Below are 16,225 nucleotides of genomic sequence, written 5' to 3'. Positions count from 1 at the left end.
TGAAGATGATGTCTACTGCAGCCTGTTTGATTCTGTATAAATAAAAGCATTGCTCTAAAACTGAAGATGACTTTTTTTTTCTTAAATTTTCCAACTGTATATTTTTACTGTGGCAATAATCATTAGAATCTAAATAAAAGTAACAAGAAACACTTATTGAGTGGATATTAGTCGCGCGTACCCTTTTAGACACTTTTCATGTATTGTGTCATTTATTTTTCTCATTTAACCAATGGGGAAACTGAGGTAGACACAGGCATCTCATTTTACCTGCTCAAGGCCTCACATCTCACAAATGAAGACCCCAGGAGATGAACCCAGGCAGTCTGGCTACAGAACCAGAGCTGTGAACCACTTGTTTTTGCCTAAGTATTGGCCGAGCAAATCTTTCCTTGGTCTAACAAATATTGATTAGATACAAATAAGTTGCCCCAGACAAAATTTCGTCAGCCCCCAAAGGAAAGCAAAACCATTTCAAATTATGACAACTACAGAGCAATGTTTGCATCTCTAGTTCCAAATAATATCAGCTAATGAGAGAGCTTGATACAACTAAATCATAATGAAAATCTCAAAATCTGAAGTTTAGATTATGTCTCTTTTTTGACAGATTTAAAGCTCAATGTAAAGCAAATATATCAGGTAAATTTATTTCTTGGTGTAATTTTCTGTGGGACTATTTAGTATGGGTTGAAGGTGTTTGCTCAACTCAGAAGGATGCCCATTTTTTAGAACCCTCACGACCCTGCCTCACATACTCAAAGCTCCATGGGGTCCCTGTCTGAGTTCTAGACTTTCCCATGGATCTGATGTGAAGACCACCACCGTCTTCTTCCAAGTCATTTCAGACCCTGACTGCATTTCATTCCTGTTTCACATTATACATCTTATTCCTGTTACAAACTCCTCTGCCTATTTTATTTATTTACTTGTTTAAATAAACTCAGGTTCCTAGGACTTTCGGATCACTCACCCAGCAAAAAATGAACACCACTAAATTACAGCAATTCTGAGTTTTTTCACTTAATCTTATATCTGTTATACAGTAAAGCAGATACATAATTAGAAGTTTTATATTTTTCTAGAAGAGACAGAAAAGCAGGGAAGGATGGAGAGTAAGAGAGGGGAGGAAAAAGGATTAGGCAGAAGGGAAGGAGGAAAGGATCCTCATCTTTTATAAAATTTAGTCATATATGTATATATTTTTGGAATTTGATTTAACACACATTGAGCACCTATATATTCCAGGAGATGTGCTAAACACTACAGTTAAAAACTTGAATAAGATATGGTCCCCTGCCTACTATCAGGGAATTATTAGTGTAGTAGTAGGACAATACAGTAAGTATATTTTTAAAAGAACTGCTGAATTTTAGGTGATGCGAATGCTTAAAAAAGCACAAACCAATTGTTATGGAAGCAAAGTAAAGATAAACCCATCCACTGGTGGAGATCAGCAAAAGTTGCATGCAAGTGGTGATTTCACAATGAACCAATGAACTTTCAAGAGGTAGAGAAGGTTATGAATGTATTGCGAACCTAAATGAAAGCATGCAAAAAGTCAGAAGAGAGAAACTACTGGGGAGACAGGAATGTTGCAGGTGGACTGCGGTTTGGGGGCACCTGTTAAGAAAGCAAAGACTGAGAAAAGGGATCGGGACCAGGTCCTAGAAGAACTTCATCATCAGATGAGGACATTGTGGCTCGTGGGCTCTAGAGCGCAGGCTCAGTAGTTGTGGCGCATGGACTTTGTTGCTCCGCGGCATGTGGGATCTTCCCAGACCAGGGCTTGAACCCGTGGTCCCTGCATTGGCAGGTGGATTCTTAACCACTGTACCACCAGGGAAGCCCCTATTCTGCTGTTTAAAGACAAACTACACCTCGAAGTTTTTTTTCTGCAATAAATCGACTAACTATATTTATAATGCCCAGTTGTTTCAATACCTTATAAACCACAATCCAGCTTAGAAAGCAACATACTTCACATTTCTACTATCTGCTTTGATTTATACATAAGGGCAAAGAACGAAGAAGCCAAAATTTAGCGGAACTGTGTAGACAAACCTCAGCATACAATTATTCTAAGAAATTTATTTTGCATTAATGATTTCTCTTATCCTGATCTATGCATTTCAAAAAGATTGCTAAGTACCAGTACATTCTCTCTCTCTCATACACACACACACGCACACACACTACCAAACAGCTGAATATTTAATACTGTGTAAACAAGACACCTGGATGATAGATTGTTTATTTCTAATAAAGATATTTGAACGATTATATCTAATGGGTTATATATATCTCATCGCAATCCTTAACCCACTACCATTTTTTCTTTTTTAAAAATAAACAGTATGATGAATTAGATGTGCAAAAAGTTCAGTCTAAGTGTGATATTGTGATTTATAGTAAGACCTCTTCCTGGCCCAGAGCTCCTAAAACCCTTGGAATTTCCTGTGATAAGGGCAATAAAGGTGTCTTCTGTTATGCTAATGTGCTAACTTTTGGAAAGCCCACAGGTAACCTAAGGGGTGAGGGCTGGGTGCCCCGGGAACCAACTTTGTGATTAGAAGGTTGGAATACCAGTCCCAGCCCCTTTAGCCCCTGGGGAGGGAAGAGGGGCCAGGGGTCGAATCAATCACCACTGGCCAATGATTTAATCAACCATGACCGTGTAATGAAGCTTCCATAGGGACCCAAAAGGATGGGGTTCAGAGAGCTTCCCAGTTGGTGAACCTGTGTAGGTTCAGCTCACCTGGAGGGGGCATGGCAACTTCACACCTTTTCCCCACACCTCGCCCTGCGCATCTCTTCCATCTGGTTGTTCCAAAGTTACATCCTTTTCTAATAAATGGGTGATGTAGTAAGTCATGTTTCTGAGTTTTGTGAGCAAATCAATCAAACCCAAGGAGAAGGTCGTGGGAATCTCTGATAGCGAAATGGCCAGAGGTACAGGTTATAACCTGGACCTGCGATTGACATTCTAAGTTGGAGGGAGTTGTTGGAACCTCCAATTTGGAGACAGTTGGCAGTCAGTTGACACCCTGGGCTTGTAACTGGTGTCTGAAGAGCGGGAGGGGGCAGTCCTGTAGGACTGAACCTGTAGAATCTGATGCTATCTTTGGATACATCATTTCAGAACTGAGGTGAATGATAGGACATCCAACTGGTGTCTGGAGACACCCCTTGCCCCTTGTTGGTAGGGGAAACTGTCCCCTACAGCGTTGGAATCGGGTCCTGAAACCCAAAAGACTATGGCATAGTCTAAAACTGTAATAAAATAAGGTAAAATAATACCTTCAAAGATGGTATTTAATAATATCTAAATAAGTAAATATAATGTATTCATTTCAATAATTTATAAATCAGAGTTTTTTACAGTAAATTTAGCTCAAATTAAAGCAAAGCTGTAATTATATTCTTTATCCACAAAGTATTTTAATAGGTTCAGCGTTAGAGATCATTATATTTCCTAACAATGAATTTAGAACGGGGTTTAAATAAATCCATCTTCCCCTCTTACTCAAACTGAAATCTCTAGGGGTGGGGGGGTTGGTAGAAGGAAGAAGTGTCATCGTGTTTGTGTGTATGTACATGTGTGTGTACATTGTGTGTGTACGTGTGTGTGTGTACGTGTGTGTGTGTGTTGGCTTTAGTTGAAAAGCTAAGAAACTAATGAAAACACACTCCTGCTGGTTACAGGAATAGAATGTTCTGTGTTTTTCTGGGGGGGGTGATTATTTTGTAATTAATTTTTATTGGAGCACAGTTGATCTACAGTGTTGTGTTAGCTTCTGCTGTACAGCAAAGTGACTCAGCCATTATCCACTCTTTTTTAGATTCTTTTCCCATATAGGTCATTACAGAGTATTGAGTAAAGTTCCCTTTGCTATACAGTAGGATCTTATTAGTTATCCATTTTATATACAGTAGTGTGTATATGTCAACCCCAAACTCCCAGTTTATCCCTCCCCACCTCTCTCCCCCCTTGGTAACCGTAAATTTGTTTTCTACCTCTGTGACTCTATTTCTGCTTTGTAAATAGGTCCACTTGGGGAACAGAATGTTCTTGAGCCGGTGACATGGCTGGGCTCTCCAGAAAGTGGGAAATAAGAATGGTTAACACCCCACTTCCGATTCCTGAGCCTGTCTATTTCTCTTTATCCCCCCCACAGAGCAGAAAGGCATGCGCTGTTCTAGCAGGACAGAGTAGGCAAGATCGGACTTCTCCTGACCCCTGAACCGATTTTCACAAAACAGAACCCAGTGAAAGAAAACACAGGGCTCCCCAAATGCATATTGAAAAGTCATCCATTTTTCACTCATCGGATAACAACACTTAATGACCTGGGTCACCCCACTTGGCTTTCCTATGGCCTTAATGAAAAGGCCAGTTCATTCCACTTGGAAATCAGTGAGATGAACTGTAATGAAAAGCCACAATTCTTTGCCAGGATTCAGCAAAGGCCATGAATAGGCCAGCTTAAAAGTTGAATTTCTTGTTTTCCTTCCTGTGTGGCTCTCTTTGAAAAGGCAAGAAAAGGGTCCATTTGGCCTCTGGAAAACCCATCTCAGAGTATGAGGCATTGCCAACTGGCTAGGTTCATCCTAGGTCAATGGCGCCATGGGGGCATTAGGAATCACATGGCCAGAGGACTAATTCAAAATTGAAGACAAAGCACTAACATGTTTAGATTTTCATGCTAATAGAGTGAGGGTCCTGAACAGGTCCTATTTCATAGGAAATAGCACCTCCAGGGCAGAGGGTCCTAGTGCATTTCAGCGCTTGTGCTTCACATGCCCATCACCCATGAGTTCTCCTCTGTGGTGTAGCAGTTAGTTCTGCTACAACATGATATAAGTGTCCTTAAAAATCACCATAATCTGCAAAAAAACAAAACAAAACAATAAAACTAGGACTTATTGGGGAAAATAGGGTTGGGGTACAATACTCAAAAATTTCATCACCAATACATTAAAAAATAAAAGACATGACCCTGATAAAAACAGTGGCAGTGTTTTATATATGGTTAAGGAAGGCAAAAATGCCACAATAAATATAGCACTTTACCTTGGGAAAGGCCTGAGGTTTGCTTGTGGAAGTGGGGATCTGAAGAAAGGTTTCAGCTTGTGAGTTATTGGGAAGTGGTGGAAGGAGCGTTCTCTGAAATCTCATGGAAAGTTGTACCACCAGGTGTAGGTGGATGAGCTCATAAGACGTTGGGTGAACTGAGATGGCTGGGAGTGTGTGTGTGTGTGTGCGTGTGCGTGCGTGTGTGTGTGTGCGTGTGTGTGTGCGTGCATGCGTGCACATATTCCTATGCAGCTCCGTTGAATTGGATGCCGTTTTTCTCATTCACCTAGTGTTTCTTGAGAGTGAAGTCACATACAGGCACACAGGAAGCTTGCTCAAAAGGCATGTTATACTCAAGCAAACAGGTTATGTCCAAACTGCTCCTCAGTATAGCAAGTGCATTGGAACTAACTTGCATGTTCAAAACAAGCATTAGAGCAGAACTGACTGTATCTTCTCAGGTTACATTGATTTAACACCTAAACAGTCAAATGAAGAGTTAAACTCTTTCTTAACTCTGTGAAGATTTCCAAATAGCTGCTTAGGGTTGTGCTGATGTATTAAATCCTTCTACCTCTGTATTTTTTCCCTGTCCCCAATAATATCATTTATCTCCTCATACAACAGGACCATAAATACGGTAAAGTCAAGATTGTTCAAGAGCTTCTTTTCTTCTTACACGATGGAGTGCCTTGTTGATTAGATTATGTTATCCTTCCTGCTCATCTTCCAGTTTTTAATCCCAGCCCTGTTTCTTAATTCTTCTGTTTGTTCCAGATCGTAATCAAAGCATTCTATAGCATACTGTATAAAGCGTCGCTACTGCTACACTCTGAAAATGTATCCAGCAATTTCTTACCCTTGAAATGTTATTTTCTTGTTTCATTTTGAAGTTGGATTTTGTGTTATTGTGTGTGTTTCGCCAATTCTGTGACATAGCTTATTTACATAAAATACCCAAAGCAAATGCTTTTCAATATATATCTCATCTGTTTTTTCAACAAGGTACAGATTTGAGAGTCTTCTCTGTCTAGGAATCTTATACTTTAGAGAGGATTTTACAATGATCCAATGTAAATATAAAATAACAGCAACACCCACACCATGTTGGGTCTCTTTTTCATCATGTTTTTAATGCTAATCCCAGAAAACAGCCTATAAAATATGCACACGCATATGTAAGGGGCAAATCTTGCTGTGAACATCCCTCCTATGATTAAATTGATTTCTGAAGAATTGGCTAAGGCAATCAGTACCAAAGATCACTTTCAAAACTTCCTGTGCCCCTGAGAATATTTTGTGTTAATAATATGCATTAGTTTTATAGCCACTTAGGAAAACCTCTTTTAGGTCAAACCAGAAAGAGAGAGACAAGATTAAAACAAGAGGAAAATCCCATCACCTCTATAGAAGAGTCAACTGAATGTGGACTTCTGGAAATAAAAGAAAGCTGCGTTTGGAAAGATTAGTAAAAGTCTCAATGTCTTGATATTTTATCCCAAAGCCTGCAAACAGAAAGCTGTGCCATCCCGGGACAGAGGCCATGTATTGATCTGGGCAGGATGATAGATGAAGAACAGGGAAAGAGCCAGGTCTAGGATCACAATTAACAAAACAAAACAGAGGAAACAGATCCTCACCGCTAATAAACTTGCTAAACAGGATTTCTTTGCCATTGAAAAAAAGAAAATAGAATTTTTAAAAAACTTCTTCATATTTAGGGAAATATGTTTCTTAATTTTCTCTAATATAAATAAGTAAATATTTACCAATCAGTCAATCCCAGGCCCTTCCTGGGGAACTCTGCTTGAATCACCAAATGAGGATATCATGTGAGAACAATATTTGCTTTCTAGAGTTAAAAGGAAATCAGCAGATGTTTCGTATGGGGAACATGATTTCATCGAAGGTATTAAACCCTTTTGCCTGTATTTCTTTGAAGACAAATGTTTCCATTTCCTTTATGGAGCCAATATATTCAGCTTTCTCAGAGTTGAACGGTACAATTCTTCCATAAATCATAGATGACTGTGAGTCACTTTTTTTTTTTTCCCCTAGAGATGAGAGATTATCAAAGTGTGAAGCTTGAATGTTGTCTAACTGTCCCAGCTCTCCCAGCATTGCCCACTAGATTTCTAAGTTTTAAGCAAAGAAGGGAAACATGTTAAAAAAAAATCAGATTCTTTTTAAAGTGGGAACTCATATTTCCAATGCCCTACCCTTATCGGGTTACTGTTGTCATTCTACATGGGAGATTTCTCTCACACGACTGCAATTCTCAGCATGACCAGGCTATTAGAATACAGCACCATGCCCTGCCTATAATAGTGCCTCGCGTGATTTATTTAAAAAAAGAGAGAGAAAGTGAGAGGAGAGAGAGAGCTACAGATGAATGAATCATAGGGATTTAAGAGGCAGAGACTGAATCGTGCAGTGTATTTGACTGGGCAGCGCTGTCTCAAGTTCACCATTTGGTTCAGTTCAGCTCTCAGTAACTGGAGGAGAGCAGAGAACAGTAATCAATTGAAAATGCTCCTGTCTGATCAGCTCTAAGCTTGTGACAGGTGATGTGCTGTAAAGGTCCTAGGCGGAGAGAGCAGGTAAAAAATGAGAAGCGTCCAGAGGTGGGAACAGCCAGTTGAAATCCCCAAGTGTTAAGTTATTTGAGTATAAAGGAAAAAGAAAAAGAAATAGCATACCACTGTTGACAGTACACATGGCCAGTTCTCCTCATTTCTACCTCAGTAGATTTTTAGGTGTTTGTTTGTTTAACTGGACGTGCATGCTGTCGTGAATTGCTAATTCCACCTCTCACGCTCGGGTACCAATACTTATGGGCTCTGCCTGCCGTGGATGCTGTGACCTTGAATGACCTGCTTGTTGCCACCACCTGAAATCTGCTGTTGTTCCACCTCCTGGCTGGTCTCCTGGTACTTTAACACGTGTCCAGACAGAGTGTGGACTTTCTATTCTTTTTTGGTTACCATACTCTGGGTTCATGCCTCCCTTTGCAATAGGCTGGCCTCCCAGCCATGTGAATTCCCACTGCAAGCCCAGTCTGTCACTGGTTTCCTGTACGTCCATTTGGACCTACCAAAGGAAAATCCCAGTGTCACTGTGGGACGCAGCTTTGGTGCCTGATGCATAGCCTGCACTTTAAATATATCAGTAAAACAGTGTATTGCTGAACTGACTTGGCAAAATCAAACTGCTGAGTCATCTAAACATGCAGGTGTAGCTTGTGCTGTGACAAGACCAAACTCCAGGCATCATGATATACAGGAAGAAAATTGCTACTATTGACCTCAAATTAGTCAGGGATGGACAAGAGCTTCTACTAATAACCATTTCCCTGGCTTGCCTCTGTGAAGAAGAAAGTGCATAGAGGGACCCAGGCACTTCATCTCTGGCGTACATGATGATGATATGTGTTATGATTCATTCTGCTTGATACATGGACTGAGCTTTCCCATCGTGCAATCAGATGCTCTAGAAAAACATTTAAACATATCATACACACACACACACACACACACACACACACATATAGTTATGTTTTGGTAAAACACAAAAATATAACTGTTGGGGAAGTGATTTCTGAAATAGCATAAAAGGTACATTCTGGATCATTTTGTTAAATTTCATCAACCAACGTCTGTGCTTTAAGAGGGCATCCATATGAGATGGTAGGAACTAAACTGGTGTGGAAAATAGTAGGTGTGTATTACATTAAATACAATTGAAATGTAAAATGTTGAAGAGAAGACACACTTTGCATATTTTGAAAAACGCTGGTCTTTAAATTGAGAGATCCAGCTTGCGGCCCCAACTTTGCCACTTACTAACCTGTGACCTTGAGCTGTCATTTAACTTTCCTTCCTCTCAGTTTTTCAGCTGTAAAATTAAGATGGCTAAAGTCAAGCCTCAGATCCCTTCCAGCCTAGAAATTCCATAATTCTTGGATCAGTCTTTGCTGCGTTCCGGTAATTTATTTGCAATTTATTATTCTATGAGATTAAGCTAGGACTTTAGTCTCCTCCTTCTCTCTTGCTTTCTTTTCAACATACAACCCAATTATCATATGGTTTTTAATGTAATGGATTTGAATAAAACAAGTCAAATTATTTCACCTGAAAGGTGTAATATGTGATTCTGATATTCAGTAATATTGCTGACCTGTGACATGCCAATCAATCCTGTCTCTGAAAACAGAGATATAAATCTATACACTGTAATTCAGGCATGGAATTTTTCTCTGCAACAAATAATATGGTCTCTTAATGCAGTGAGTTAGATATGATTTGGGTTTGAGTACAAATGGTTTTAAGTAGAGAATATAATCTGCACAGGGACCTGCTCCCTTAGTTTGTCCCAACTTGGGATGGGGTGATGAGCAATGGAATAATGTACGCTCTTACTAAAAACGAAGCAGAATTCTGTCAGAGAAACACATCCATTCTGGCACCCGGATCCTGGATATTTTTGTTCCTGACCATTTACTATTTGTTGGGTTGGTCAGTGGACAAAGGAAAGTTGTTCCAAAACAACCAGATGGAAAATCGTAAGCTCAGTGAAACCCGAGAATTTCTGAAGAAGTGCCACAGGCAGCAGGGTGAGGGTGCCAACAACAGATTGAAATTCCCCAAGTGACAAAAGTGTCATCTATGTGCTACAGGGGGGTTAAAAAATACATAATATTGTCATCCAACCAACTTCCAAAAAGCAGTACCTGCTGTGTGTAGAAGACATCAGTGTCTTTACTTCAAGCCAGCCTCCTTAGGCATCTACAATTAATCCAATGAAATCCCTTTAAACCGTGGAGTACAGAACCTGTCATCTTTATCTATTTTATTGGTGAGGCAGGGTACCCACTTTCTAGGGAGCAGAGCTCTCCTCTTCAGCGGTAATTCCAACAATACACTAATTCTATGCTAATGATGCAATTCTAGCCTTGAGAATTCACCATTAAGCCTAGTAAATCGAGGAAAACAACAACACATCTTGTCACAGTTCTTTTGGTCTTTAGTTAGATCACCATTTGAAAATGAGGAACCCTCTCAAACTACATCTAAATTGCTCTTGTTCTAGGTATTTCCTGAGGGAAAGCTTAGATCATAACAAAGGAAAAAAAAGTAGGTTTGTTCTGTATGTCCTTATTTCCCCCCCAAATAGATAAAAATCCATTACTACCTTCGAGTTGAAAGAGAACCACTGCAGGGGGAAAAATCCACTCAGAAACAACCATCTTGAGCTATTAATAGCAGCTATCTCCTGCGTAGCATTTGCTAAAGGTCTGGCAGTATGTTAAGAGCTTGAAGTATGTTCTCTTATTTAATCCTTATAACCTCATGAGTCAACATAAAATTATCACTCCCATTTTACAAATAAAACTAGGAACCTTGAAGTTGACCTCAAGGTCACACAGCTAGTAAGGAGCCCAGGGTCGCTTCATCATGACCTTTGCTAGTACATAAGCTTTGCCTATAGTTCTTGGGGGGGGTTCTAAGTGAACTTGTTAGTCTCATTAATCTAAATGAGAAATCTCCTCTTGAATGAAAACTGATTTCTTGTAGGTATTCTGCAGGGAGAAAAATGCACATTGGCAGAGCCCAGCTATTGACTGGATGTTAATTGCCCTGGATATTGCAATCATCTTGAAAGTAAACAGGAAGTCGCAAATGCCAAAATTTTTCCAGGTCTCATCTTCACCGTGAGTGGACCAATGTGTTGTCCTAGTCACTTTTCTTCCTTGAATTCTCATCATTTCATGAAAAGTATTTCTTTTCCTCTGAGTGTTAGAAGAGGTCTTACTTGATCACAGAAGTGATTTTCAAGGTCATCGTGAGAAAACAGCAAGCTCTCTGGAACCAGGCACACTTACTGGAGGTCAGATGGGCACTCCACTTATTTCCTGAAATTACTTTAAGCCCTCGAAACTGATACCGATCTGGAAGTTCCTGGATGTTCTGAACACTCAAACCACAATGGGTTGGTGGAAGGAGAAAGTCACAAGCTATTTCCGTGGGATTACATTAATGGGATTTTCACTGGACATTACAATGAGCAAGTTGAAATTCAAGAACTTGACGAGATCTCCGTAAAGACAAAGAATTGTAAGGCTGGAAAGAATATGATGATCACCCTCACTTCAAAATCTACCGAAGGAGCTACCCCACTTCATTCATTCCTTGACTGTGTTTTAAGGTTTAAAGTCCTTTTTGGTACCTCCCCCAAAGGTTCACTTCCATTCAGACAATATGCATTCCACATTTTAAATCTCACTAGAGTGTTTCCTTTAACAGTATATTTTCCAAGCTATGCCACTTACGTTATTGTAATCATGGGTAAAATGACCACATTTTGTGGAAAATAAAATCAGGATACATGGTCCAGCAGAATATGTTTCTGATTTATGAGTTTATTTCTGAATAAACAAAATGTGATTATCCTTTTAATGAACTGCCTTTATTGAAAAGCATATGTTCTTTAAAAATTTTTGTTGGAGTATAGTTGATTTAAAATGATGTGTTAGTTTCTGCTGTACAGCAAAGTGAATCAGTTATACATATACAGATATCCACTCTTTTTTAGATTCTTTTCCCATATAGGTCATTACAGAGTATTGAGTAGAGCTCCCTGTGCTATACAGTAGGTCCTTATTAATTATCTATGTTATATATAGTAGTGTGTATATGTCAATCCCAATCTCCCAATTTATCCCTCCGCACCCCTTTTCCCCCCGTAACCGTAAGTTTGTTTTCTACATCTGTGACTCTATTTCTATTTATTGAAAAGTATATGAAGACTCATAGGTAGACTGCCATAGAAAACCCTATTTGCATCATTCTCCAACATCGAACAAAAATAACAGTCACTGTTATAAAAAACCCTAAAGACTTAGCAACCTCAATTATCCTAACAGTTAAAAAAGAGTAACTTATCACCTTGAAAGTAAGGAACACATTTAACATTTACAAGTCAAAGTAATTATTTGAGTTCAGTAAGATGTGATAGCATTTCTATCACTAGCTATTACTTATAATATTTTGAAATCCATACATCAAGGCTATTTTAAAAATACAAAGGACTCTCATATATTAACTCATTAAAGCACATAAGAGCCACTTAGAAATTATTATTATTATTATTATTATTTGCAAATTCTGTCTATATAATCTATTACTTGAGATCTTCCAAGTGGAATGCCAGAAAACCAAAGACAGAATTTAGTACCATTCAGTAGATGTAATCTGGTTTCACTCCAGATGCCTTTCAATTTTGTTTTCTACTTCTTTACAGTACTTTGACCCATGGCATTCCAGGAGGATGGGTTCCACGAATCATCAGGAGCAATAAAAAAGTGGGGAGGGAGAAAGAGCGTGGATGAACAAGGAAACAGAATCTGCTCCATGCTGGAAGAACTGTCCTCTTCCTCCCTTTTCAAATTAACTTTTCCCTCTTGTCTTTCTCTTCCCCCCTGCCCAGTTCCTCCTTCTAAACTTCCCAAACTCTTGGCTGAGGTCTAGATGGAACTGTAAAACACACACACACACACACACACACACACACACACACACACACACACACACACACACACACACACACACAGAGAACAGTGGCCAGTGAGGTGGGAATATCCACACCTTAACCTCACAAGAAACATTTATAACAAGAAGAGGAAGTTTTGGATGCAAATGAAAGTTTGTTCCACTGGGGCCATTTCCAAAGGGCAAGCTTTTGGTGCTTCTCACTCCCGTTACAGCACGGAATTAACTTAGAGCAGCAGAGAGCAGAACTCATGGGACCCACGGGGATGGAAGCTCATCAGCCCCACATCACCTGCTGCTCCCTGGTTCTACACGATCAAGCTCGGCTGCTCCATCCCACTCCCGATTCAATCGAAGGGCCATTCGTAGGGGATAGAACATATCCGTAGTATGAAGATGAATTCATTTATTTGTCTGATTGAGAAACTTTAAAGTCTAGAACAGCTAGATCTATTATACTACACCATTGACTTACAAGAGGTCCATACATCCTCAATAAATCCTCCCTTCCTTCTTCCCAGGCAAAATGTGTCCTTCCTTAGCACACTATTCAGGGCTCTCCTATCACGCTGGTAACTACCAAGGATGATTATTTATAAGCACAGCTCTCTTCCCCATCATGCTGTGAACTGCTCAAGGCCCTGTCTCCATCACTTCGGCATCCACCACCCATTCTTCAGTCTCTCCAACGCTTCGCAGTAACTGAGAGGTGGGGCAGTCCATACTGGCTTTTTAAGTGAATATACAAATGAATAAATAAATCACCTCTGGTTGTCCTTCATGTGAATGAATCTCTTGTCTCTAGGAAAAAATATGGCGTACGTTATTTTGCCACTATCCTTTATCAGAAAGGAGGTAGGCACCGTGAGATCTGAATTACTTCCTCCGCCTGATCTTATTGACTCTTTGTACTTACTATGAAGGAAAGGCTGCAGGCTTCCTGTTTGCTAAAAGCAAATGTGCTCGTCCTTGATTGCCCTTTCTGGTCTGCCCTCAGTTCCTCAATGACCCCCTTCACACCGAAGTGCAGCTTCCCACCTTGGCATGGTTGCACTGCTATAAGGGAATCCACGTCTTCTAGATGTTAAAAATGACCTTTATTCTTTATCAACCATATTCAACATTAATATCAACCATATTCAGCTTTGAAGACATGTGAAGTTAGTCTTGGGACTCAAAACAGAAAAACAGAATGACACTGAAGTCAATGGTTGTCATGGTGAGTAGATACCTTCCAATAATTTTTTTTAAATTAAATAATTAAATTCTCTTTAGCAACTAGGCTGGTATATCTTTTTTTTTTATAAGTTTATTTAAGTTATTTATTTATTTTTGGCTGCATTGGGTCTTCCTTGCTGCGCGTGGGCTTTCTCTAGTTGCGGCGAGCGGGGGCTACTCTTCGTTGTGGTGTGCGGGCTTCTCATTGCGGTGGCTTCTCTTGTTGCGGAGCACGGGCTCTAGGCGCGAGGGCTCAGTGGCGCGTGGGCTTAGTTGCTCCGCGGCACGTGGAATCTTCCCGGACCAGGGCTCGAACCCGTGTCCCCCGCATTTGCAGGCGGATTCCCAACCACTGCACCACCGGGGAAGCCCTAGGCTGGTATATCTTCAGTAACGTTTCCCATTGTAGCCATGATTTGTGGTAGGATTCAGATAATTAAATTGGATAGGCTAGTCTTCAAAGTCAATCATTCCCATTTTTGTAGGAATTCCCAGGAAAGAAAAACTGCAGCAGAGGTCAGAGGGCTCATGGTAAGAGGAAAAAGTCCACAGACCCAGTTTCAAATCCCCACCCCAGGAATGAGAGCGTCAACAACAAGAGATCTGCCTCGGAAGCAGAAATAAGATTCTAGAGACGCAGCTGAAAAGGAGAAACAAAAAGCCCGACATGAAACTGTCTTTACAGCTTTGAGTAAATAACCATTGAGTGTCTAAGTAATCACTGAGTGTTTAGCCTTTGACAACACTGGATGCAGGGATATTATGGAGCTACATTTCAAAATTTCTCCAATTGCAAAAGGAAATTTAATTGCTGAATTATAAGTCAAGGCTATAGTACTGCCAAAAGGCGGTGAGCGTGATATAAAAAGGGTTTATTTAGTTTCTGCGAACGCGTGGCCTGGCAATGCTGGCAGTAAAAACTTAGAATGCATCAATAAATGTCCTAATAGCTGAGGCAGTACGCTTCCGGCCAGGTAAAGGCAACACCTGACAGAGGCACTGCTTCCCTACTGCTGTCACGCATGTCAGGAAAAGGTGTCAACTGTTTGCCTCAGGTAAGCGAGTCTCACTGGCTGAGAGAGAGCCAGGACTCTCCAAGGTCTTTTGCAGAGTAAGAAACACTTTCAGAGGTTGAAGAGAGGCGATCTACCTGAGCTCTGTTCATTATCAGCACAATAGTGGGTCGTCTGCAATATTAGGACGGAAATATCAGAACAAAAGATATTACCGTCTGAGAGCCTTTGGAGGAATCACAGACTCCATCACCTGGAGGCTACTAATGGTGAATTTACCAAAACGAATGAACAAAAGCTCCACGGACCTCACTCACCTGGGTTGGTGTATTATCCTCTGATTCTTTAAATGCTATTCCATTCATTTCCTTTTAATCCCTCTTACAAAACGCATCTGCAATTGGGAGAGACTCAAATGTAATATTGTGAGCACTCCACATTCGTGGGTTGATACATGATCAGAAATTTACCAAAGGGTCTCTTGATGAGATAGAATTGGAACTTTCATTCAAATCAATGTAGGTTGTCAATTAAGAAAGATGTGGATTTGGTTTGGGGTTTTTAGGTAAAATATTCAGGCTCCGTTTTCTGTTGACTTAAGAAATTATTTATCTCTTATTTTCCAAATACATTTTTCCTCTGGATTTTTAGTCACTGTCTTTAGGAGATGACCATTCTAAATATGTATCCTGCATGAATGTACGTAGGAATTTAGCTTGAATAGCAGGATTAATTAATTTCTTTACTGGATGATAATTATGGAAATAATTAGAATCAGGGAATGAGTTCCAAAGTCCAGTCGTTTTAAAATATCATTAGACGTATACTATACGTCATCATCCTTTATTTCTCGAAGGATGTATCTCTCATTGTAAAACATAGTGAAATTTTTAATTTATAAAGAAGAATGGTCTGGTCTGGCATGTGAGAAGGTTGCAAGTTGTCACAGCCTCCTGACAACAAGTGAAAAACTGAACAGGCTGAAAATCAACAACTCTTCTGAGAAGCTTCAAAGAAGTGAGGTCACAAGGCAAATCGCTGTCCCAGACTTGGAGACAGGACAGGCGAATACAGAGAATCACGACTTTCCAGAGCAGAAACCTCTGCGGGAAGCAGCTGGGGGAGGGAAACGAGAACTGTGATGGACAGTTGATGGAGGCTCAGTGTGGATGAGACTGAGAGATTAAAAACTCCAGGAGAGGACAGATCTCTCTCTGAGATGCTGATGTCAGTTCCTTTGCGCAAAATACCTGGAAGTGGGGATTGCTGACGTCTATACCGAGTTTTATAGGGGCTGCACCAATTTGCATTCCCATCAACAGTGCACAAGGGTTCCTGTACCCTTCACATCCTCACCACATCCTGGCCAA

General features: G+C 40.2%; 1 protein-coding gene across 2 annotated transcripts in view; it reads right to left on the bottom strand.

Annotated features, from left to right (window-relative positions):
* The window catches only part of KCNJ16 (potassium inwardly rectifying channel subfamily J member 16), a 352,993-nt gene that overhangs the window by 58,122 nt on the left and 278,646 nt on the right, over positions 1-16,225 (bottom strand). The gene's annotated exons all lie outside the window — the stretch shown is intronic.

The sequence above is a fragment of the Balaenoptera musculus genome, chromosome 20, assembly GCF_009873245.2.
Source record: "Balaenoptera musculus isolate JJ_BM4_2016_0621 chromosome 20, mBalMus1.pri.v3, whole genome shotgun sequence".
In the NCBI taxonomy this organism is placed as follows: domain Eukaryota; kingdom Metazoa; phylum Chordata; class Mammalia; order Artiodactyla; family Balaenopteridae; genus Balaenoptera; species Balaenoptera musculus.
This window is presented reverse-complemented; position numbering and strand designations above follow the sequence as displayed.